This window comes from Aythya ferina, assembly GCF_964211825.1.
Source record: "Aythya ferina genome assembly, chromosome: 5".
Lineage (NCBI taxonomy): Eukaryota > Metazoa > Chordata > Aves > Anseriformes > Anatidae > Aythya > Aythya ferina.
The window spans coordinates 63,009,116-63,034,439 of record NC_140301.1 but is presented as its reverse complement, the minus strand read 5'-3'; the positions used below and the strand labels follow the sequence as shown (position 1 = coordinate 63,034,439).

General features: G+C 44.7%; 1 long non-coding RNA gene across 3 annotated transcripts in view; it reads right to left on the bottom strand.

Moving 5' to 3' along the window:
• The window catches only part of LOC311437804, a 47,189-nt gene that overhangs the window by 15,298 nt on the left and 6,567 nt on the right, over positions 1-25,324 (bottom strand). For 2 of the 3 annotated variants that reach the window (XR_014693721.1, XR_014693722.1), the window contains exons 2-3: positions 3,307-3,402; positions 1,764-2,107 (exon numbers count right to left, since the gene is read on the bottom strand). This is a non-coding gene — a long non-coding RNA (uncharacterized lncRNA). Of the gene's footprint in view, positions 1-1,763; positions 2,108-3,306; positions 3,403-5,569; positions 5,663-25,324 lie in introns of all 3 variants that reach the window. The other variant, XR_014693720.1, reaches the window with a different exon arrangement.

Genomic DNA, 25,324 nt, shown 5'->3' with positions numbered 1-25,324 from the left:
CTCTCTTTGCATTACAGCATTATGGGAGAGCTGAAAACCGGACCACAGACAAGAAGTTACGCCCAGTAAGATGAGGGAAGGTTTCCCTCCAGCCCCCTTAGCTCCAGCACCTTGAGGGAACCAGCCTCCTGCTGCCAGCACAAGCTCTCCTCCAAACTCTTGGGCTCGAGGCTCACCAACTCACCCTTTTCAATGACCAGCACATGAGCTACCCCAAGATAACACCAGGGTAACCAAAAACCAGCTCACCTCCCTCTGGAGCAGGTACCTGTGGTCAGGAAGGGTTGCTCCTTTGGCTAATGGCTCGCTGTGTCCTGCTGGAGCAACTAATCCAAGGCCACATTTGTGCTAATAGCCCTAGCCCCGGACACAGGTTTAATTTGTTTAACATTAAATTTAAGGCTTCGGGGGCCTCTATAATGAATTTCATTAAACAGAAAAATTCTATAATGTAGTATTTTATGATTAATTAACTGTGCATAAAAATGGTAATTATAATTATGCTCATAATTCCACACTCTCGTGTCATTATCGTAATAATTGATCAAAATGTTTTACCCCACAAGCATTTTTAAAACTGCAGTGCAAGAGCAAAACCTCTCAAGCCCGCGCTAAACACAGCTCTCGCAGGCAATCCCCAGATGCTGTCTCTTCATCCCAAGACTTCTGATACAGAAGCCTTTTGAACAGCCATGACAGCTTCACCAAAAAAAAAGCTGTTTGTTATGACGGGTAAGGAGAAAGGGAGATGAAAGTCCATTTGTAGATGGAAAAAGCCTGCTTCTGATCAGGATGCAGTCGAGGAACAGACTGCAGTTTCCCTTTGAAAATGGCCAGGTGCCCTACTTTTCTGCTTTCTGTGCGTGGCTTCTGATCACAGGCTGCACCAAAAGCACCTATTGCGTGTTTTTGAAGATAATGGAGATTAGACGAGGGAGATCAAACAGATTGCATAGGCAGCTGAATAATTATCCCCCTACCTTTAGACTTACATCACATCACAGCCAGGGATTGGAAAAATGCTTCGAAAAAGAGGTGGAAAAATATTCCTGACCTAAACTACCATAGGTGTAGCCCAGGAATAGAGGGATTAGACAACTGCCTGTAGCAGCCAGAACCCAAATCTCCTCATTTCAACTATCTACTCCAAGCCCCATAACAGAAAGTGTTCCTGAGTGGTTCAGCTGTCTCTGCTTTGGGCCTGACTCTCCTCAACAACAGTTCTTGAGGAGTTCTGACCATGCAACCCTTCACCTGTGTCATTCCTTATATCTGCTGGCATCTCTTCTGCTGTTCTGGATGATTTTGCTTAGAAAATGTTAATATTCTCCAACATCTTCCCTATGGCTACAGTGGCATGGGTCAACCATTCCCTAATTTCTACCAGAACTCTGGTCACAGAAATGGGGGACATTATATTCACTGGCTTTAATAATTCACAATAGGCGTCAGCCTTCTGGAATACCCCAAACATGGCCAGAAAATAGGACATTTTCACGTCCTGGCAGCCACAGCTTGTTAGGGCCACACAGAGCTTTAACTGCGTGTTTTGCAGCCAGTGTGATTGTCACTTCAGCAAATCCCTTGCCGCAGAGAGACAGCAAAGCAAGTTTTGAAAGCCTGCAAGTACAAACAAAACCTAGAGTCTTCCAAAACTGACATCACAGAGCACATTTCTTTTTTTCCTGCTCACCATGTCTAGTTTACTTTTCTACATTCCTTTCCCTTCAAGAATCTGCTTTTCCTCTGTGAGAGCTTTTTACCTCTGATCATTTCCACAGCCAGCTGTGCCAGCCTCCTGCTTTCTTCATCTCCCTGTGTCTTTCTGCTTCTCCAAGCAGTCTTTTAGGATTACCCAAACATATCCTGAGAGCTCAGCATGACAGGGCTGCTCTCCATCACGTCGGTCACTCTTCCAGCACTCCTTCACATCACACCCACTGCTCCCTCTCCCGCTTGCTTCCAGGAGGCTCTCTGGTCACTGTAGGATGCTGTGGCTGTCCCACAAAGAGCAACAACTCTGGTGTGACAATCCTTCTTGCTGCCTTCAACACGTGGAGGAGGTATTTGCGGATGAGGTTATGGGGTAAGTACGGCCCTGGGATTCCTGTGGAGAGATTGTTGATAAAGTCAGCACAGAAAAGGCTTCTTTGTGTTCCCCACCAGCCACACTCATCACCCTCCCTCATCCCCAGCACACCGAGGCCAAGGCATGGGGTCTGTTTGTGTCACCTCTCAGCACAGGAAAGCAGCAAGTCCCCTTCCCAATGCTAATGTGATTGAGGGACCTCCCGGCAGGCTTTGGCTGTTTGTGGATAGGACCAATTTATTGAGCGAGCTCACGGTCCTGGATACTGGACTCCAAGAGGAGCCTGTCCTTCAGTGAGTGGATGGGTTTTTGCAAGCCCTCACCACCAGCAGATTTATCAGTTCTTCTCGTATCTACTTTTTCCTGTACTTCTGACCTTAATTTCCCCCAGTGTAGCATTCATCTTTACAAAAATAGCTCCTAGACACTTATGTGAGCATCCCAGTTAATTCCAGTTAATTAGTTCCTTCCATTTGCACTGAGCACTCCCCAAAATCAGCTTTCCCAATGAGGATACCCTTGGTAAACAGATGGAAACAACTCCCACCAGCAACATTTTCAGTCAGCCTTAAAAGATGGAGCAGCAAAATGCATCTGGGGGATTGTGTCTGCACTGCTGAGATGTCGGGAGGCTTCCTGCAGTTCCAGGTGGTGTCAGCTCAGTACTAAGAGGGACACTTCAAGTGCCATCTAGCCTGGCACAGCCCTTACCCCTCTGACCCTTCCACCTCTGCCCCAGCTGCCTCTCGGTGACCTGCACGAGGCAGTGGATCAACAAGCAAATCTTACTGCCTAAAGTATATCCAGATTCTTTCCAGAACTAAAATATCTTCAAATGCACGGGGACTGCAGCAGAAGGCCAATGCACCTGCCTGGCCCAGACATTCTTATCCCTGCAGAGCAATAACCTGGCTTGCACTAAGTCTTCTCCGCAGAGAAACAAGAGGGAGGACTGGCTGTAAAGCAACAGCAACAACATTGATCTTGGTTCATCCAATGCTTTCCAATTACAACTTGGGTGACACAGGTGGACAGGAACTCACAGGACTTCTGACAACAGCCTGCTGCCCAACACAGGTTGGCAGCTATGGCCAGGAAGCCCTCAGACATTCGTATGGATAAGGAAGCAGCTGGGCAGCAAGATCTGCCCCTGAGCTGCCAGCCAGGACAGGACACTGTCTCCTTTCCTTCTGCACAGGGCAGACTCGAGGACTTACCCAGAGCTCCACTGCTCCATCCCAGAACAATCCTCTCCAGGTGTCTAAGGCCTTGTTATCCCTATGAAGCTTCGTGAAGCAGACACATGTGGTGGGCTGCATGAGACGAGACATTAATCACTCACTAGGAGGAACAGGAATACCTGTCAAGTGCATTGCAAGAGACCAGGGCATGCTGAGATGATCAGTCAGCAGCAGTAGCACACACTGGAGCTGTGCTCTACACGCACATTTGGCTATTGCAAGCCTCCAAGAGCTGTCAGACTTCAAGAACCGTGCTGCAAATTGATCCCAGCCTCCATTCAAGAGCATTCGGCAATTCGCTAATATTTTATGTGGCAAAGCTCCCTGCTCTGCATGCTCACTACAAGTTCTGAAGCATGAAATGTAGAAATATAGTTTAAAAAAAATACAGTTAATAGAGAAATACAGGGCAGTTGAGTAGGACTGAAGAACAACCGGTACCAAGCTAAGAGAGCAGTCTCACTCCAGTAAATTTCGGCTAGGCTAGATTTCTGCTTGCATAACAGGAGAGAAATCCAACATGCAGATCTTCATAATATTCATACATCTACCACACAGGCAAAAAGGAGCAAAGGCCTTCTACTGGCTGTGTTTTCACCAATAAAGTCATCTTGGTTCCCAAAGACTTGCTCAGGGCACACCTAGGGTTACCACAACTTGGGCAGGACCGAACAGTTCCACACATCCCCGAGCAATGCAGAACTGGAGAAAGCTGCAGCATCTTCTCCCTCTTTCTTGAGCTGCCCTTGCTTAGCCCAAAGCTCAGAGTCAGAGCTCTATCCAGCAAAATGGGTTTGTTTCATGGAAAAACTGGAATTTGCCTCTTCCACGTCACCACTTGATCATCATGTGCACAAGGTCTTCCTGGGGCTGGACATTCCTCCAGCCTTTCAGAGCTGCTGAACCCTTTCTGCATCACCTAGTTAGTCTGGAAGCCTTACACCAAGCGTTGGGTGGACATTTGGGCAGAAGGAGACACTCGCTCTAGTTTCTATACCAATAAACATTGAAGAAATTAACACTGATTAAGTTTAAATAATTTCTTCTGCCAGTGCCTCATTCAAGGCACTGAATTCCTCAGGATAACAGGACTGGAAAAGGAGGGATGGACCCTTCTGCACCTCAGGTCATTGCGCAGGAAGGACAAAGCTGCATCCGACACCTTCAGCACACCAAAATGAGCATGAGGGAGGGAAGGCACTCAGACAACCCAGAGCACCTCTGGCAGATAAATGTTAATCCAAGTTATTGGACTCCTGGTAACGCTCAGACAGTCTGCAGTTGACAGGTCTAATTTCTGTTAACGTCTCACAGCCACAGCTCTGGAGGGTATTTAAGGAACGAGGAGCTGAAAACCAACCTCCTCCAACACGGAGCTAACTTTAGACACAAGAAGCCACGAGTGAGGTGCCTAGCACAGACGGAAGATGCCCCAGAAGCTCAGGAAGGTACCAGATGGGAGGGAGGGGACAGAAGCTGCACATTGAGGCCAACACACACAGTGTCCTCAGCAGGCTTTGGTTGGGCGTTTGTGGGACAGGTCCTACACACAGTTATCCTACATTGCATATGGATTCGGTACTATCACCTTGGGCTTCTCTCACCCCTTTCACCAATCCGACACAAGGACTGTGCTCAGAGCCGGCAATTCCTCGTGCCTGCAGGGTCCTGGGCACAGCCACCGCTGGCCTGGAAGGGCACCAGCAGGCAGGTGACTCCTGCATGTGTCTGGGACATCACGAGCTGTAGCCTCATTCAGGCTCAAACAAAAACACATTTGTCCTTCAAAATCAGAAGGCCACACACTCTTGCACAGTCTATTCCAACTAAACAGCAACATGCTCAGATGCCATGGAGAAAGTCGTGTTGAAAGACTAGATTTTGCATTGTAAGGGATCTCAGCCTCCTCATTCTGATAAAAACCATCCGCAACCTTTCCTTTTTAAAGGTACCCTCAAAATGTAAATTAAAATATATTGATCTACAACACAAAACACTAAGAAGAGGAAGGAGTTCCCTAATTTCAGGGAAGCTTCTGAAATACCTTTTCTACCCTCCTCACCCCCGAAGGCATAAGAAAAGCAGAAGAAACAACACGCGTTGTTTGTCAAAGTCTGTTTTGCTGGCTGCCCCATTCAGCTGCACAGAGGGGTGCAATAGGGGGCCACACAACTGACCATGCAGCGTGGCACCTGCCTGTAGGCATCCTGCAGCAAGGGGAGGTGCAACCATTTCTTACCAATGTACAGAAGACTTCCTACTTCAGACTCACTCCATCCATACAGAACTCTGTACCAGCTCTTTTTGGACATACAGTATACAGTTACATGACCTGGAGAGAAAAAAAAAAAAAAAAAAAAAAAAAAAAAAAAAACAGGACTTCACATCCCCTGACAAGCTGAAAAGAAATGAAGAAACCTCAAACATGTTTTTTTTTGCTTTGAGTTACTCAGGCAGATCTGTGCTTTAAGTCAAGTCCCATCTAACACGTGCACACTCATCGCTGCTGCTGCATTCATCCAGCTGCCAGCATTTCAAGCCACGGAAAAGATGATAAATCTCAGTCAAGCCTTGATCACATTACAGTTTAATTGGCTTGATTTGGTTTACTTTTGGAAAATTTTAATTACTTTCACTAAGAGAACATTAAGCAGGGACCAGATCAATCCTTAGCCCTGGTATTACTCAGAGAGGTAGCACAGGATGCTGGTTTGTAGGCTGTGAGAGCATCTCTGCTCAGAGCAGGCGCCGACGCCAGATGCTGGTGCTCCCAGGGGATGCCAGGGAGTGGATGACTGGGTTTGTGTAATCACTGTGGGTTTGATTCTGTTCAAAAGGGATTTATGTATGTCCTTCAGTTAATGTACTCCTTAAATAGGCAGAGGCTTGATAGCTGGGCAACAGCATCATCTCTGCTGGTAACCAAAATCAAGCACTAGATATTTGTTTGAGAAGTGCTTGAACTTTAAGAGACCTCAGAGATTTTGGCTGCATCGTTAAGCAACAGGACATTGCCTCTGCTTCTGCCTTGCATACAGGAGAGCTGGCCAGGAGAGACCATCAGAGAGGACCTTAGCAACTCAAGTCCGTGTATCCCAGATCAAAGGAAGTGCTATGTTTAAGTTGAATACCTGTTTTGGTTCCCGACAAGATTCTGAGATGCCCTGAAGTCTCACCTCCACCTCATTTTAGCTATAAACCACCACAAACGTTTCTTTTGCTTTTTATTACAAAACAAAGCCTCAACAACCTCAGAACATCACTACTAGAAAAAAAAAAATATGCATTTAAAACAGTGATTTTGGCATAACAACAAATGATCTGAAAGTGCCTGTAAATACAGTTAACTGGAAATTAAAGTTTTTAGCCACCAAAGCAGAGATGCTGCAACAGCCTCTCTGAAGAGCAGTAGAGTCTTAAACTACAGTCAGATTTTTTCTGAAAGGGATTATGTGCCACAGTCTCCTTGGCAGAGATACTCGAGTCAGTGATCCAGAATAGACGGATCACATCCAATATTACCATCCACTTTCCCAGTGCCTAAAAGGGGATATATCCCAGCAGTACCTACTTTTTCCCCCCACTACGTACTGAGGGAGCACTGGGAACCCAGCCCATGTGTGAACTCCAGACTGCACCCTGTTCTACAGCCAAGAGTCCACTGCTGGTATCCAAAGGCTTTGGGGCATTTCTGTGCTCCCCAAGGGGTTTGCAGGTCACATGCCTGCAAATCTTAAATTCTACTAGTCGTTTTTATGGGAAGTGCAGAAATCCCATTGCAGGTGGTAAAACTTTGGATCCATGATTAATTTTATTGACCAGAGCTGTGCAATGTATATTTGTAAGTAGTCTAGAAAACAGGAGCCTTCCTCCAAAATCTATTTGCATAGTGTCTTCTGTACTTCATTTCCAAGTGTCTTTAATATAAGCTAAAAGAAGTTGTTTGAACACTCCCTAAAAGCACAAAGGCTGTGCAGAAGGGCACAGTGGGCACCTACTTGGAAATAATCATGCCTCTACACTATTTTTCTTTCTCACCAAGCTGTCAAAGGAGTAAAAACATGCACTTACAGAACTCAAAGCATGGGAAAACATCGCCCACCACCTCACCGTGCTGTTCAGCTCGGCCAGGTCATGCACAGCAAACCATTCCATGCTTCTGAAGTGTCCTTGAAGGAAAGGGCACACAAAACAAGATGAGGCTTGTGAAGATCTTCTGTCTGACCTGGAATCCAGAACTGGTAAGGAAACAGAATAAGCTTTTCCTGAGGGCAACTAATCTCATAGCATAATCACCAGCTATTTCCCCCAAGAAGAAAATCTGTTCTAAATAACGCATTATTTGAAGTAGACAGCTAAAAGCTGCCCTGCTCTTTTCCTTCTTGCAGTGCTCCCGAGGAAAGCAGCGTGCATTTAAGGGAGAGACGGGTCTGAGAGTCCCCCAACCACAGACCACAAGAGCAGCAGACCATGGACCTTCCCCTCCTGCACAGCACTAACAGGAGCTGGACTTTTTCCACTCCTCCCTGTGAAAAGAAGAGACAGAATCACTTCCCCCTTCGGAGCACGCCTGAGCTGGCAATATTATGGCTTTGACATATTATTACCCGCTGTAGAGGCACGGTGTGGTGAATATGCCTGAAAACCGAGCTGTCTAGACAGCCTAGTCAGAGCGACAACGGTTCCAAAGGGAAGGGCTATAAAGCCTCTTATCCTAGAAGAAGCCATTACTGCAGAAATAAACCCATTCCATATAAATTGGGCCCAATTCTAAACCATCTTACGCTCCAAACAGCAAAGCTCTTCAGCCTGCGAGTAATATCATCCCTATTCAGGAAGCACTGAAACAAAGCACTCGGAACAAAGCCACTTTGGCGGCTCCACCGCAGAAAAGCTGCTCCCTGCTATTCCCTGGTGGCGCTCCCCTCTCCACCGAGGGGCTCTGCACATTCGGCTGAGCTGCAGGAAGCACTCTCAGGACACAAACACACAAGCAAGATGATGCACATGGGTTGTTCCAGCTGCTTTTAAGGGAGTTAGCGTAGAAGAGTGGTACATCAAACCCCAGGGCTGCTGCAGGTCAGTGCTGCACATCTAACACCACTTGCACCAAATGCTGCCCACAAGAGTGTCCTCAGCACTAGCAAGAGCTGTCCTTGTGTGTGTGAGGAATGTTTTAACAATTCGTATCCATAAAGAACAATTCTGTTTGAATCCTGTCTGCCTCTGGGCCCTGCACTGGCAATTTAATTCTTGAACCACAGATGCAGTGTGTCCCAGTCTCCCCCTCATTCTAGTCAATTTATCACTTCTCAAATTTATGAACCTGTTTGCTTTTGTTATTCCGGGCTTCTATTTCTAACACTGCTATAGATGTGTCTGTGAATGGCTGGGGAAGAATGTTTTAATTACTCGTGTGTCTGGGAGTTTCAGAACAACTGATAACAACTAGTGACTGTTATGGGATACTATGTGGATCTTTGGTATCTGGTTAGGGGGGGCCGAGAGATAAAGAGGAAGCAGAAAGAAGCTGAAGGACGGCTGGGAGACAAGACTTGAAGAGGATGTTCTATAAACTTGGAATGGTGCCCAGTAAGTACAAAGGGGGAGAGGAAGACTACGAGCCTTCAGCATGAAAGACCCCTAGAGACCCCCAGAAGAGACCCCAGAGGAGACTGCGCATGCTCCAGTAGGAGGGACTGCACCCCGGAAGCTAATTTTAATAATCTATTTTTTTTAGAAGTAGTAATGAATATGTATTAGTCTAGGAGCATAAAAATCAGCTGCTTGATGTAACTGGTGTGCGTCCTGGTGGAGCGGAGACTCCCGGTGCACCCAGCGCTGTTTGCTTACCTCTATTCCTTTATATTCTTTCAATAAATCCTATTTTTTTTATTTAATCCTAATTTGAATCCTGAGCCATTTATAACATGTGCAACAGAAGGTTTTCCCTCCAGAACCTGCACAAAGTAGGAAAGCATGTATTCTGAGCTACTGAGTATTTATTGCTCATAAACGACTGGGAGATCTGACTGAATCCCACTTTCCAGTGCACAAATCTGGTATATTGGTAGACTTCATTTTACTAGTGCGCCATTTGGATTTTAATGAGCCAAATCTCAGGCTTTAGCTTCTGGAAACGTACATGAAGTCATTACGTGCATGGATTTTACATGGAGGCACTGAAGTTCACCAGCCACGGTTAAGCAAATTGCTCTTTGCACTGCTTGGCCTCCAGCAGAGGTAAGACTGGCGTGCGGTGAACGGGAGGAGCACCCTGTCCTCAGCCACCACTTGGGACTTCCCGGAGATGGGCCAGAGCTGAGGCCATGCCATTTCAGGACACTTTCTCATACCCTTCAGGCACGGAGCAGTAATCACATTCTGAAGAAACCTTCTCCTGTACCAGGATTATGCTACGTGTTCTTAGCTCCAGAAAAGTCAAAAGTGTTAGCTTCAAAGTGTGGTAGGTGGATAGGAAGTTGAGAAATCACAAAATGTTGTTCTCATGAGATCCTATTTCACCATGGGCAAAGCTTGGTTGTTCATTGAGATGACTACTCTGACTTCTCTGCTGTTCAGCTGTTCCTCTTCTACTGTTCTCCTTGCTCTTCAGCTGCTTCACAGAGCCATCAGTCCTTTGAGCCTTCCACAAAACATCAGAGAATGTTTAAGATTTATTTTTATTTGAATTCACAACTTTTTAAAGACTTTGAGCACCTGCTTCCTGAAGCAGCACAAAGCCATTCACCCTTGGAACAGCACCTAAACCTACTGCAAGAAGCTGTATTTCACAAAAGACTTACTGGACGTTTCCTTTTCATCAGCAAGACTCAGTTATCTGACGCCTTCTTATGGGTACCAAAGGCAGAAGATGGCTGGAAGAGGAGTTGAGAGACAAGCAACTACTACATTAACTGGAAAATGAGGACATCGCATAAGAAAGTAAGAGACCCACGAGAGAAAGACAGGAATGTATGGGAAACCAAACTAAACAAGTGTTTGACACAAGAACTTAGTTATGGGGGGGATCTGAGGTCCCTCAAGGATAGGGTTAGAGAGAAAACAATGGGCAGATGGTGATGTGTGTTATTGTGTGTATAGATGAATTGACAGATGTGTGCCTGTTTATACATGTGTGTATGCCTATATAGGAGAAATTTCATAGATGTAAAACCTTGAATCCAGTGAAGCTGGGAGGAATTCTGCAGTCAAGTCAGCAAGGTCAGGATTTTCCTCATCTGGGTAACACACAAGATTGTTTCCTTCTCCAGGACACTTCCAAAAGAGGACTAATCTATCTAAAGATGACCTGTGGGATATCACTTCCTTGAAGGCCAGCACCAGGTAAGATCTTCCAGCCCCATGTTCCCAAGAACAGCCCTTCACCTTGCACACCTTCACCCTGTCCAGTGTGCTGTGTTGCTGGAGGCATTGGCTCCACACACTCTGCCTACACACACCTCCAGGCCAGCAGGATCACAACTGGCCACGGTCACATCCTCTGTTCCTCTCTCAGCTCTTTTGCCTCCTCCTCTTATTCACTTACTTTCATATTCTTTGGCAGATTTGCTCTTACTGAATCCCAACAGCCCTGTTTAGAGAGCTGCTACCAGCTACAATTTGAAGATCTCTCTTTAACGTTGCACAGTAATAAAGATTGAGTATGAAGGCAAGGACAAGCAGTACACGGCAATGTGGCATTTCCTAACAGCCCAGCCACTCAGCAGAGGAAGGCAGGAGCAGCCATCTCCACTGGCATAACAGCCTTCAACGCGGCTTCCTTCTTGTCAGGATCTTTCTGTGAAGCTACCTATGAAAGCAAACTTTTTTTTAAGCCCCTCCAGAGGAATGAAACCTATTAGGCTGATAACTCCTACTGAGAATTGGTAATGAGTGTCCATCAGCATTTAGTAGGGAAAAGAATAAAATGTTCCTGGGTCAGATTTGCAACTTTCACCAATCTTCTGCTGTTAGCGTTAAAAGCTCCTGCTTTTCAGCTGCACGGGGGTGAGGCAGCCAGGTGGGCTGCTCCAGGGCTCCCAGGATGACACAGAAATACCATGCAGGCCTCTTTGGTGAACAGATATTCTTAAAAAGAAATTTCATTTGTCACCATTGAATAAAAATGAAATCTCCAGAGGCCATGGAACATAATAGGCAATATTTAGAAATTGAGGCTGAAAATTAAGGCTGTCTTGCAGAAATTATTTCTGCATGGCTTTTACGTATATCTTCATGAAACTTAATGTCACCTATAAGGGCATTCAGCAACTCGATTTTGTTATTATTTACAGCCCATTATCTAAAGTACAACACATAATAGCTCCATACAGACTATGAGTATTTAGCGGTAGTCAATGAATAAAACTGTCAGCTCGCCGTACCTTACCGGCGTCGGTGTCTTCATAGAGTAATGGGACATTGCAAGGTACGAAAACATCCAGCTTCATTATCCAAAAGGAGAATGCTTTGAAGTCAGCAAGTGATAAAATGAGAAGTATGATAGTATAAATAACCCTGCTTAATAGTACCATCATAAAACACACCAGCCTAATTAGCACCACCTGCCAGTCCTGCCTGAGCAGCAGCAGTGCCGCACACTGGGGCTGAGCTCCTGGGATCGAGCAAGGCCAGAAGTGAGTGAGCTTTGTTTCACACACAGCACATCTGCTCTATTATCATCACACTTCTGGCCAACATGATATTTTGAACCTTTATTCCCTGCCCTTGGTTGATACCATCTTTAGTTTGTCCTTTTCTCTGCCGCACCCTGATCCTTTTCCAGCCCTTTATCTCTGGTGGAGAATCCCCCCATCTCCCAGTCCCTGTGTAGATGTACGTGTACACACAAACTTCTCCATTCAACCCCTTTTATATCTTGCCCTATATGCAATTACATCTTCACTCACCTGCCCTGTAAAGCTCCACTGTTAAAAAAAAAAAAAAAAAAAAAACACACCCAAGCAACAGGCTTACCTAAGTGGCACAACTCATAAAACGCAGGGGACAAGCCTGATCCAGAGCCCAAGCAGATCAGGAGAGAGCTTTGCAGCAGTAGCACACAGAAAGCACAGCTTTCACCCTTCTCAGACATTATCCACAAGCTCTTAGGATTGCCCCATGCTTGAGGATGATGGAAACTCCTTGTGGGAGATAAAGCAGTGCAGAGCCAGTGTCTCCATGCTGCTGAAGTTGTGCAGGAGGTACAGCCCTGTCTGCAAGTGGGAACTCACTTCCATTCCTTCAACATTTTTCCCTCTTGACTCATTAAAGCTCCTACCTACAGGCAGAAAGACATCTTGAAAGAGTGACAACAGATAGATGGTCACAACACTCCAGTTCCACAGATGAATTTGGATGCTTCAAGAATAAAAAAAAAAAAAAAAAAAAAAACTTGCTTGCACCTAAACTTTAGGTGGAAACAGCACCTTCCCTTCAACACCTACCTGTACTTGCCATCATGGCTTTTATTTTTTTTTTTGCCTTTTTTGAAGTGGTATGTACCAAGGGTCCCCCTGAACAGTTCACACACACTGCTGGGGTTTCATTTAACAATGTATGGGAGAAACCTCCTCTGAAATATTATATTTGTTCTTTTGGGGTCACTGATCTATTCAAATTGGTTGCTGCATCACCTTTCAGTCTAAACTAAGAGGTTTCTCAGGTAATTTGTTTCACAGATGGGAAAGGAAAAAGCAAACCGAGCTCTTCTTGAATCTCAGATCTTCCATAGAAATGAAATCTTCCTCCATTTCATTGGAAAATGCAGCATGTCTCGCTTCGACCCTGCTTCCAATCATTGTTCTACAGGATCCCACTAGTCCTGGCCAGCAGAGAAGCTGAAAGAGAATTTAACCTGTCATCATTTAATATAAGAATAAATCTACCTAAGACTATATACACACAGTCAACCTTTAAAAGAGCCAAACTGGCACCTTCTCTGAGCAGCTGAGATGTCAAGCTGCAGACCCCAAACACAAAACTCTGACGTGAATCCCTAGTGCTTCCAAATGAAAAACAGAGACAAACTGTGGTGTTTATGGGAAAGCTTATAAAAATTTCATACACCTTCCCTCCTTCCCCTATGCCCTCAGGTGGCACAGATCAACATCTTTCTTGATAAAAGAGACCTAGCTACAGCAGCTGAAAAGCTAGCCTGGTAGTGCCTTCCCTCTTCTGTTTCAGATTGTGTGGTTTACTCATCAGGGAGGGAAGGGGTTTCAGTCCATAGGCGTGTAATTGTTTTGCTTGCACATGCTCTTATTTTGTAATTTCTAGATCCATTCAAGCATCTCAATTCTGTGTTACCAAGGATTTGCATTCAGTGTGGGGAAAAAAAAGTTGTCACAGTGCTGATTAGTTTAGATTAATCAGATCATGATTTTGCTATGCCTACTGGCTTCTCAAAATTAAATCACTACTATATGCTCACTTACTAACTAAAAGAAGGAAATTTTTTTGAGAAAATTCACCAAAGGATGTATTTTGAAACTACTAGAGAATTGAACTTGAATTTGCTAAAACCTCAGTAAAAATTTGCTAAACTCTCTCAGGTCAAAAAAGAGAAATGGGAGAGTAAGAAGAGCAGGGGCTTGGCTCCTTCCAACGTGAAGGTGGTGACCACAGTCACAACAGCCCCCAGTCTTAGATCTGGTGAGTCAGTCATTGAACTGTTTCCTCCAAATAAAGAAAACAAAACCTAATTCCAGCCTCTGTTTGTGGCAATTTCTGTTGCCTTCTTCTTCTCCTACTCAAAACACTTTCCTCCTCCCTGGGCTACCAGAAAGTCAGGGGTGCTGCCAGTTTCCATCCTACCTGCAGGAAGCAGCCTCTGCTCGAGGTGTTGCTTTTTTCATCAGAGATTTCAATCCCTACAGACAACCCGAAACAATATGCACAGCCTTATTCTCATCTGAAATGTGATTCTTCACTTATTAACTCCAGGTCAGCAGAAGAGACCAAGCATGCACAAGCTCACCAGGTATTTTTGCAGCAGTGATGGTTATCCCCATCCTGGGACGCACGGGCTCAGCTCTGTGCAGGCAGAGGGACTTGGACGAGCATCTGCAATATCTGGGCAAGCAACTTTTGCTGCTAGAACACTGCAGGAAGGGATTTCTCCTTCGGCCACTTGCTAACTTCAGTGTTCTTGATCCTTTATTAATAGCTTTTAATCTTCACAAAACAAAGCTTATACATATATATGCATAAATCTTCTGCTTGGAAGGATTATGTGAAATAAATCCTCTATTCCCCCCCCCCCCCCCCAAGTTATTTAAAGGAAAAGAGAGGATCTAAATTAGTTTGTTCCTAAAGCTGATCGTGATAGATTCCATCTGTTTTGATATTAAAAAAAACTGCACACGAGCAACAAGCTCTCATTTGTGCTTACTGCACGCATTACAATCGAGGGTGCTGCACATATACACAAGACCCTGCTCATAATCCTGGGCCTATTTCCACAAAGCAGACCTATTTTAAAAAAAAAAAAAAAAAAAAAAGCATTAAATGAACCACAGACTATCACTCCACTGAAATGTTGTGCTTCAGGACTCGATCTTACAAAAAAAAAATAAATAAATAAATACACACACACCCTGACAAGATTTTAATAGCTGCAGACTTCTGCCTTAAGCAGCCCTAGATCCAAAGCCTATGCACAGGAGACAAACAACAAACCCAGAGCTGAGCAAGATGGAGCAGAGCAGGTGAAAAATAAAGCTGCAAGTACCTGGTCCATGGAGACACCTGCTGAAGTGAGGAAGATGCTACAGAGAAGTTAAAGTTCAGCAGCTCTAAGCTCAGGACAGAGACTTCTGCCACACTAATTTGACAGACTCAGAGCCCTGCGAAACTCCAGGCTTCACTCTGTATCAGCACTTTCTAGCTCTATAGCTGGTTTATAACCAAAAGCAATGCATGATTGGTGTGTGTAATTAGTCATGGTCACAGCAAGATAGTCCCATAGATACATCAGGATTGCAAACATATGTTGGAACAACTGATTAAAAGCAGCCACTGTAATGCCTCCACCTGAGGCTGCATGTAACCAATTATCTCTTTAGTAAATAGCACTTGTTTTAAGCTGTATTTTTTCCGTAGCATTTTCATTTCCCTGCATATTTGCCAAGCCATAAGTGATAAAAATGTAATGGTAGCTGCTCATTAATCCTAAAGAATGGGACACACATCGTACGGCCTGGCATCACTTGAAGCACTAATTAAGGGAAGGACTGTTTTGGATGTACCGCCTGCTTTTCTCTCTGGCACCTTCCTGAAAACCATTCGGCTATTTTCACCCAGTGAGCATTTCATAGCCACTGGGCCAGGAGCTGTCGATGGAAATTGGTGCAGCACCCACGAAGCCAGCACATGCCAGGGGGAGGATGCAGCCCTTTGCTTTCCCTCTGACTAGCATCCAGGAGAAGTTGTCACTCATTCACCAGGGCCAGGAGAGATGCAATGTTTAACTCCTGAGAAAGAAGATTTAATGATTTGTCAGAAAAGCCATTCCAGCCGGTAAAAGTTCCTATCACATATTTATGCCTAGAAGGGTGACGGCAGAGAAACCTTAATGCATGCATTTCTTGTCCTCCTTACACCAGCCAGAAGTAAATGACAACATTTAAAACTTCAGACTGTTAGAAGAAAATACGGTGTCCATTAATGAGATTTAACTTTTATATCAGCGCAGCTGTCACCCAGATTTTATCTATATACATGGAGAGAGCATATTAAGTGCTACCGGTCATGTGCACGGAGTCGACCACCTCCAAAGCTACCGGTGAGGCTGGATTTTCTGCCAGCATTTCTATAAATTCCTCAATTCCAGCCAGTTTATATCAGACAGCTTCCTGACCTGTGTGTGTCCCAGTAAAACTGTCACCTGCACTCTAGGATTTAAAACCTCTTCCGTTTCCTCTATGGCATTTGATATACACTCGTTGTTTACTGTTCACATTAAATCTCTTCCAGCGAGAGAGAAAATAATTCCCTTCCAGGTACAGCCATGTTCACACCACCTCTGTTCACATTTGAAAGCGCTGATCCCGAATGTGTGAATTCAGTTTACCTCTGTATCAGATTCCATAAATATTTTGTAGCTGAACTCCGAATGCAGCAGGCGTTCCTGAGAGCTGAGGAGGCTGATGATCGGTGCACACCAGCCCTAAAGGATGGCGACGCAGAGACCCTGAGGCTGTCCCATTAGTAACTCACATATTATTAGATTGCCGAATTGTGGTGGCATCAAGTCTGCAGTAAAAGCCAAGTATTACAAAGACAATGATTGTGTCATAAAAATGATCAATGAAAATTAGTATTAGACCATGAAAATTGCATCTCACAATGGCTCAAGTGTTTTAAATCCCGTTTGGTTAACAGGCAATATCACGTTGCTATAAATGCGTAACAGAAATGCATTTCCAGCTGGACCCTTAGCACCAAGGCTTTAAATCTTCGTAAGGTTTATTTGACGCTGAGCCTGATAAGCAGCAGCACAACCACTGAGGTGGGGTCAGCGCTCTCCTCTGCTCCATTTGAGGTCATTAACAACACAGACAAACTTCCAGACCTGCACTTTGCTGCTGTTGCCTTCCTGCACATCGATGTTGCACTGAAACCAGCTGAGGTTTCCGCAAGTCATGACTCAGACACAGAATTTTCTTTGAATTATATTGAATATATATCCATCAAGTCCTTAATGATTACGGCACATTGTATGTGACTCCACTTTTCTAACCAACTGTTTATTTCAAGAATGTCACAAGTAAGCACTCACTTGAACAAAACACAGATGATTTTTAATATGTATTACTAAAATCATTTTGTGAATTGCCTTTCAAATATCTTTTTTTTTTTTTTTTTTAAGTTAGAAAGATATTTTTTCTACCTGGATCATACAGTTATAGAAGCTGTAAAATAACATATGCTTCTACAAGCAATATATAAATTTTCACGTTGTCTTTACCAGGAAACCCGGTAATTAACATTTTTTAAAACTTCAGAATCACAGCTAGGTAAACAGTCAGTATAATGTTAATAAATACATTTCTTACTCAAGTCCCATCTTGGGGTCTTTAATTTAATTAAAGCACTCTAAGCTTTATCATATAACAGAGACAGAAGCATAAAATTGTTGATGAAGCATAAAAGCAAAGTGTTTGTGAGCCCTATATTCCCTCACATTATGTATCTCTCCTACCAATCCCTACCTTTCATCTGCTATGGTTTCCCAACGAGCTTGCTAAAAAAAGAAGTATCCGATGCATGTATCATTCCCCACATAATAGATCCCAATTTTGACAGGACTCATGCAATCTAAGTAATGGATGCGTTTCATAATTGTCCTCGTCACAATTAGATAAAACTGTACTCTAGGAGGCTCTCACCGAGCAGGTGCATTAGGCTCTGGGAAAGCATTTCAGAAGCAATCACAACAGCTCTCGTGGTACAGATCCATTTGTCAACTTGAATTCAGGAAATTAAAAGACATCACTTGCAGGACAAAATGCTGAGTCTTAACTGTTGTGTTATCTATTCCTATCAACAGGATTCTTTCCATCAAATCATTTAAGCAAGTTGATGTCCCAACTGCTTTCAGTGACATTTCACAGCCTTTGGGTCAAGCATGCTCCTGGGACCCTTCCTGGCACAAGTTTTCAAGGAGTGTACTGGTGAAAAAACTGGAACAGATGCTGGGCATCAGTTTTGCATGGGTACTTAATAATTACTACATTAAAAAAAAATACATAAAATTAGTTTTTATCCCTTCAATATTTTCTTGCCAAAATCCAATTTTCAGGATGGTATCCCTACAAAAAAACAAGGGGTTGTTTTTTTTGGTTTTTGTTTGGGGCTATTGTTTATTTTGTTGTTTTTCTTTATAGACAGGAGGTAAAACCCTGCTATTACACTCACAGAGCATCCTTTAAAAATCTACCCCAAGGTAAAACACACGGAGTAGTAATAATGAAGTTTGCTAGCATAGGAATATCCGGATTGACCCACTGTATATTACAATTTTACTCAATATTGATGTAATTTGTGTGATAAGACCATTAGCAGTTCTTTGCTCTTCAGATTTGTTATGAGATCATTCTACCAACCTGTAGGTTACTGACACTTTGTGCCTACCATTGAGATTCCCTAAAGACAACTCCCCCCAAAAATGTGTACAGAAAATCTGCTTTGGGAAACAGATCCAAGGTCTGCCTTAATTTATAATGGTACTACCAAGTATCGAGGTACCAGAGGGAGTGCAGGGAAAGGAATAATTGAGCCCTTGTGTCTTTTTACCTTTGAATGCTCCAAGGTCATCTGCTCCATCCTTTTTCTCTGCCCCATCCATCATTGCTAGCTCATAGTGTTTATCAGCAATTAGCCTGTCATGACATTACACTGCAATATATGCTACTGTGAAAAGGATATTTTGAGCCAAGCTTTGATTTCCTACTTAAAAGCTGAAGAATAACCTCAAAACCAAAGTTACAAGACTTGCCTAATCTTTTTCCCACCATCTGTTGGTCATCAATAAAAAGAAGATAAGAAAAACTTTCATTTAACTTTATATCCCATCTGGTTTTTCTTCAATATTGCGTGTGAGCTTTGAAGAATTCAGTTCACAAGTGAAACACATCACAGAGTGTGTAGTGGAAATAACAAGAGACAGAGTGCCCAGCAACTGTCTTTGACAAAAGTGCTGACCATGCCCACCCTCCCAGGTCCCTAGTTGGTGTTCTTCTTCCTGGACAAGAACTGTTCTTCCACTGCCTGAAGTGTCTTTGATATCATGTAGTAGCTGAGCTTGTTTTGTAGAAAGTCACTCAGCCCCTCTGGCACCTCTTTGCATGCAAGTGCATGACAGAGGCAACCCTCCAACCACATCTGGATGTAAGGCACAAGGAAGCTGTCTCCAGTTGTGCCTGGGAGGTTTATATTGAATATTAAGGATTTCTTCATGGAGAAGGCCATCAAGCATTGGAATGAGACACGAAAGAACTGATGGAGTCCCCTCCCTAGAGATATTTAAGGGATGTGTGGATGTGGCGCTAGGGGACAAGTCCCCCCTGGGGCTCAGGAGGTGAGGTCAATGGTTGAACTTGATCTTGAATGTCTTTTCCAACCTAAATCATTCCGATTGTTCAAATGATTCTCAGCCTTGCAGTGGGAGGTACTCCCAGAGTGCCAGATGTCACTGCAATGGAAATCAGCCCATCCTTGGTGGCCATGATGTCCAGACAGTGGCATACATCCTGTGTAATCCTTCCCAGCGTTCAGAAAACAAAATCAACAGGCAATATTGCTGTCCCAAGGCTTCCTGACAGTACTTTACAGGGAAGTGTGATTGCACTGACTGTGCTTCACTCACAGCTTGTTTCACACAGATCAAGCCAGGTCCCTTCATTAAGTGTGTGTAAAGACTAACCTCTTGTTAGTCTTTGAACCTCTTAAGGTTCTTTGACCACCTATGAAAACAACCAGTTGTATTATGACACCTGACTTAGCATTAAAACAACTTCAAACAGCTGGCTTGATGTTGCACTGACTTTCTACTGCTCCTTAGATCTACTAATGGAATATATACAAATACAGAAGACGTTCTGTTAGTGTATGCAATGGCTGGGCAATGTAATAAGCATGTTCAATGCCTCCCATCCGAGCTGAACAGGGAACTTCAGAGCCCAACGGAACATCAGATGCAATTTTTTTTTCCACAGTGCTGAGTGAGCATCAGGCAACCACCACGGAAAAGATGTCATCCTCTAAGAGGTGCTCTCTGGGATACACACAAAGCTGGGCAGAATAAGTAGTGACAGCACAGCCTCAAAGCAGTAGTAGTAGTACTAGTAGTGAAGCACAGCCTCAACGGCCTGCCATACAGAGAATCTGAACCCTCCACTGAAGGGGTATGTTCAGCTCTCCTTTGCTCTGAGCGAAGGACCCCCTGTAATTATCTTCCCAGTTCTTTGAGGCTGGTAATGCCTCTTCTTACTCATCACCCAGCTGTTACCTTTCCTTTATCTCCTGTTTTGTTGAGGAACAGGAATTACTCAGTGGCAGCTATATCTTCTCCCTTCTTGTTTTGCTCCGGGCTCAGTCATAGGTTACTCACACTAACTGTTGCTTGGCTCAATTATATCCTAGTCAGCCCATGGAGCCAGTTTAGTGAGAAAAATGAGCCTCTAATAAGAGAGAAAAACTTTGCTGATAATGTCTAGGGAGAACACATAAGGAGGTGGAGGGGAGAAGCTTTAGGAAAAAAAAAAAAAGATGTGGTAGGCTTTGATGCATTTTTTTTTTTTTAAGAGATGTTGTAAACCTCTGTTGGTACAAAATGCCATGGTATCTGTGATATTTATGGAACTTAAAAATCAGGTAAGATGCATCTCAATTTCACATGACCAACAGTTACACTTCTAACTTTGCTGCTCTTCCTCACTCTTGGAGTTCAAAGCCAGTCAGTAGCAAGGGGTGATTTATCTGATTTACCTTAGACGTCAGCTGGAAGAGGAGATGAATCACTCTTTGAAGGCAACTGTTCTACTCCATTGACTGTAAGTGAACCCAAGGTGACTAGTCTACGTAGAGACACTTAAAACTTATCTAAGGAAGGGTGAGTGAATCCCACTCCACACAAGGATTTGGCTCAGTTCAGAGAAATTGCGTCAGCAGGTTCAGGAGTAAGGACGTTTTCTTGTCCACACTCAGACAAATAATCATAAACTTGTAAAGTGATTCTATCCAGCTGAGATATGGAGATGCACTTCATTTGCACATCCACGTAACTGCATTTCACATTGTCTCCTTCCCCTGTTGGCAAAAGGGCACAGAAATCACCACATCTGTTCCTCGTGGCAGGATCTGGGTCTGGTTTTCATGATTTCAAACAACTGCCAGCAAGGAAGAGAGACCTAAACACATTTTAGAAAGTCTTTTAAAGAAATCTTGTCAGCTTGGACTACTCCCAAAATATTCACAATCATTTTTGTCCTCAGAAGTGCTCTTAATAGAAAGGGAATATAATTCTTTCTATAGGAATATGATGGAACATGGTTGCAACAACCATTAGACCACAACCTCCAGATGGACCATCGTGGTGCTTTTCAGAGAGCATTGCCACACAGGAGTGGGAAGCCAGGCTTGCCCATATGACATCTGTGCTTACCATTGATACAGATGACTCGACAGCATGCAGCCCTTCTTTACTTTGGGTGTTCAGCTTCTGCTTTTTCCTCAAGCAAGCCCAGATGCAAGGTGGATGTCACTACCTTTGCTAGGGTACATCTGAAGCCTCTCTAGAAAGCACCACCAGACCACACGGCATGTCTGCTGCTAACTGGAGCCTCAACACAGCCCTCATCATGATTAACCAGCCGAGGCCACCCCAGCAAGTAAGCATGGGTTGACACAGATATATCTGGGGCACTCCATCCCACCCACAAGCTCCAGAGCTGGAGGAAAGGCCACCTCCCACTGCAGGCTTGGGGAGCACACACCCCTGGGCACACACTCAAAGCACTGTTCAGTGGACACTGTATGTACCTCTCAAGAAAAATGATATGTCTGAAGGGACAATAGATACTAATAAGTCTGAGTTCACCTGTGCTTTGCCAAAAAACAATTCTGTTTCACAAGGCTGAGACACAACTGACCTGAGCTTGTTAAGCTGAGTTCAAGAAGCATTTGGGCAGCGCCCTCAGAAATATGGTTTGATTTTTAGGTGGTCCTCTGTGGAACCAGGAGCTGTGCTCGGTGATCCTTGTGGATGCCTTCCAATATGGCCATTCTACAATTCTAAATTACCATATAGCTACTGAGTTAGTGTGATTTTTCCTTTATAAGCAACCTTGACCAACACCACATGAAAAACAATGCTGTTGAGCTTATCCGGCAATGACGAAGAACTAAGTGGTATTATTTTGATTTCGCTGCACAGTAAGAGCACGTATATAGCCTGCTGTCACACCTCAGCTGATGTTTGGTGACAGGTTACAGTATACTAAGAACATTTACATTAATACACTGAGAACATGACATGCATCCCAGCATCCTGAGGGAACTGGCTGATGTAGTTGCCAAGACACTCTCCATCATATTTGAAAAGTCCTGTCAGTCAGGTAGAGTCCCTGATGACTAGAAAAAAGGAAACATCACTCCCATCCTTTCAAAGGAAGACCCAGTGAACTACAAACCAGTGAGCTTCACCACTGTACCTGGAAAGATCATGGAACAGATCCTCCTGGAAGCAACGACAAGGCACATGCAGCACAAGGAGATGATCCGAGACAGCCACTGTGGCTTCACCAGGGGCAATCATGCCTGACCAAATCCGGTGGCCTTCTATGATGGAGCAACTGCATCAGTTGACAAGGGGAGGAAAAAAAAAAATCAATGTCACCTGCCAAGACTTCAACCAGGGCCCATCATCCCCTCTTCTCTACTTAGATCCAGACAAAAGACACCACTCGGGTGTCTACAACACAGCCTTTATGTACAGTTCCTCCCAGGATCAGCTCAGAGCAGAGCACACAGCTCCATGTCACACGCAGATTCCCATCTGGGGAGACGCAAAGAATGAGAAGTGTGGCTCCAGACATGGTTCTTTACATCACACAGCAGAGGGGGGGGCATGAACTCTCCATATACTTTGAAATATAGATCTGATTCTGGGCATTGTAGTGCCTCACAACAGTGAGCTCAATCAAAATCAACTAAGATAGATTTCACACAGCTGCTGGTGTTACTTCTATTTTACTGTGTCATTACTACCTGGCCTGGAGCCTACAAGAAAAATCCCTCTGCTGTGAGCTCCCATGGAGCAAAGAGTTCAGAAGATTATCTCCAAGAAACTGAAAAGCTTTCCTGGAAAACCAGTAGGGTTTGCATGGTCACTAGCCATACTTTAAAGTGGCAAGTCTGGTAGAAAAACAGCCGAATCCAACACAAATGCTCCACACATTCCCCATCAGCTGGTGCTCTGAGCTGACAAGAGATGGCCCCAAGGTCCCTTACAGCCCACGTGAGGCATGCTTTGCCTACCACACACTACGGGATGTGCTTCTGCTGTGAGGCAGCTGCTGAACACAGCTGTTAGATCATGACTTATCCCAGGAGCGACCCTGAGCAGAGACAAGGAGAGACAGAGCTGAACCCCAAGGCAGGAGAAAGTTTGTTGGCTGGACAGATGGTTTCAGCTTCACTCCTCCATACTGCTCCTACTCCCCCTCCACAAAGGAACTGTAGGAAACAATATGCTGGAAAAGCGCTCAAGAGTCAAGATAAGGACATGGAGATCACTCACCAGTTACGGTCATGAGCAAAACTGGCTCAGTGTCGGGAGATCTGGGGCTGCAGTCAGTCCAGAACACTTCATCTCCTTCACGGTCCCTCTTTGCTCCTGCTCCCTGTGGGGTCCCTCCCACGGGATGCCGTCCTTCCCAAACTGACCCCATGTGGGCTAGCAGCTCTTCAAGCATGCTCCCACATGGCTCCATCCCACGGGGTCCATCCCCCAGGAGCAAACTGCTCCTGCATGGGCTCCTCTCCACGGGCTGCAGCTCTGGCCCATGGCCAGCTCCTGCGGGGGCTCTCCATGGGCCGCAGCCTCCTCCAGGCCACATCCACCTGCTCCACCGGGGGCTCCTCCACCCACATTGGGGCTGCAGCGTGGAGATCTGCTCCATGTGGGACCCATGAGTGCAGGGGGACAGCCTGCTCCACCAGGGGCCTCTCCACAGGCCACAGGGGAACTGCTGCTGCCTGCCTGGAGCACCTCCTGCTGCACTCACCTTGGGGGCTGCAGGGCTGGGTCTTACATTTCTCACTCCTATCTTCCCAGCTTCTGTAGCACATTTATTTCCCCCCTTTCTGGCATCTGCCCTCCCAGAGATACAAGCAGCATTGCTCATAGCTTGGCTCTGGCCAGCAGCAGTTCCCTTTTGGAGCTGGCTCTGATCTGACATGGGGCAGCTGCTGGGCTCTGCTCACAGAGGCCATCCCTATGGCCCCCCTGCAACCCCTTGCCGTGTAAGCCCAGTACAGCAGAATTATCTGCCAAAAACAGTCCCACTGAAGTATCAGTGTTACAGGTTTTGTCAGCCTCCTCCCCACCCCATGAGTCACTCCTGTGCTAGACAGAAGTTTCCAATTGCTCTTGGGATTAACATTACTCTTTATAATTCAGCAGACACAGCAGGAAGATATACAAACCCTCCTCTGAACTCTGAGAGTTGGAGAAGAATTGCTAAAAATTTATAAATAATAGAGCAGTCCTAGAAGAGGAGTACTACCAAGAGAAATTTGTCTTTTGGCAAAGTGCACTAGTCATCCAGGGGCAGTACCCTTCTGGAGAAGCACACAACAGCATGACGATGAAAGTGTTTCAAAGACTAGTCCCAGCTTATATGTGATAGTTAGCATGGTCTGTAAAACACAGAAGACATGCAGAAGATGCAATTCAACTGCCCTAAAAGAAACATCACAGGAATAATATAGAGAAAAACATTTTATCAGGCTGAATTAAATACTATATAAATAAATTAATAAATAAATTGCAGTACTGAACACCTCCCACACCATCTGGCTGAAAGACCAGTGAGCACATAAATGCAAGATTAACAGAGTTTCCTCTGTTGTTTTCCAGGCCGCAAGAAAAAACAGCCTTTAAGCTAGTTATTATCCCATGCCTTTTACCCAGCTCAAGCAAACACAAGTAGCATTTAATGCCTGCATTTCAGTTCAGCTGGTACAAGTCCCTAAATCAGCTTGCAGACAACAGAGACTCCAGAGGAGCTTTACTCTCGCATTTGTCCTGACTTCACTGCGCACATAGGAGATGCAACTTTGGCTCCTATCTCCAGCTCACATTAGGAAATCCAGGTTCTTTGCTTTCTACAGCACACATCTGCCAAGCAGGTCTGGTTATGCCATTAAGTAATATATCAGCAGAAGGATGGCCTTTTGCTCAGAGTTCACACAAATACATCATTAA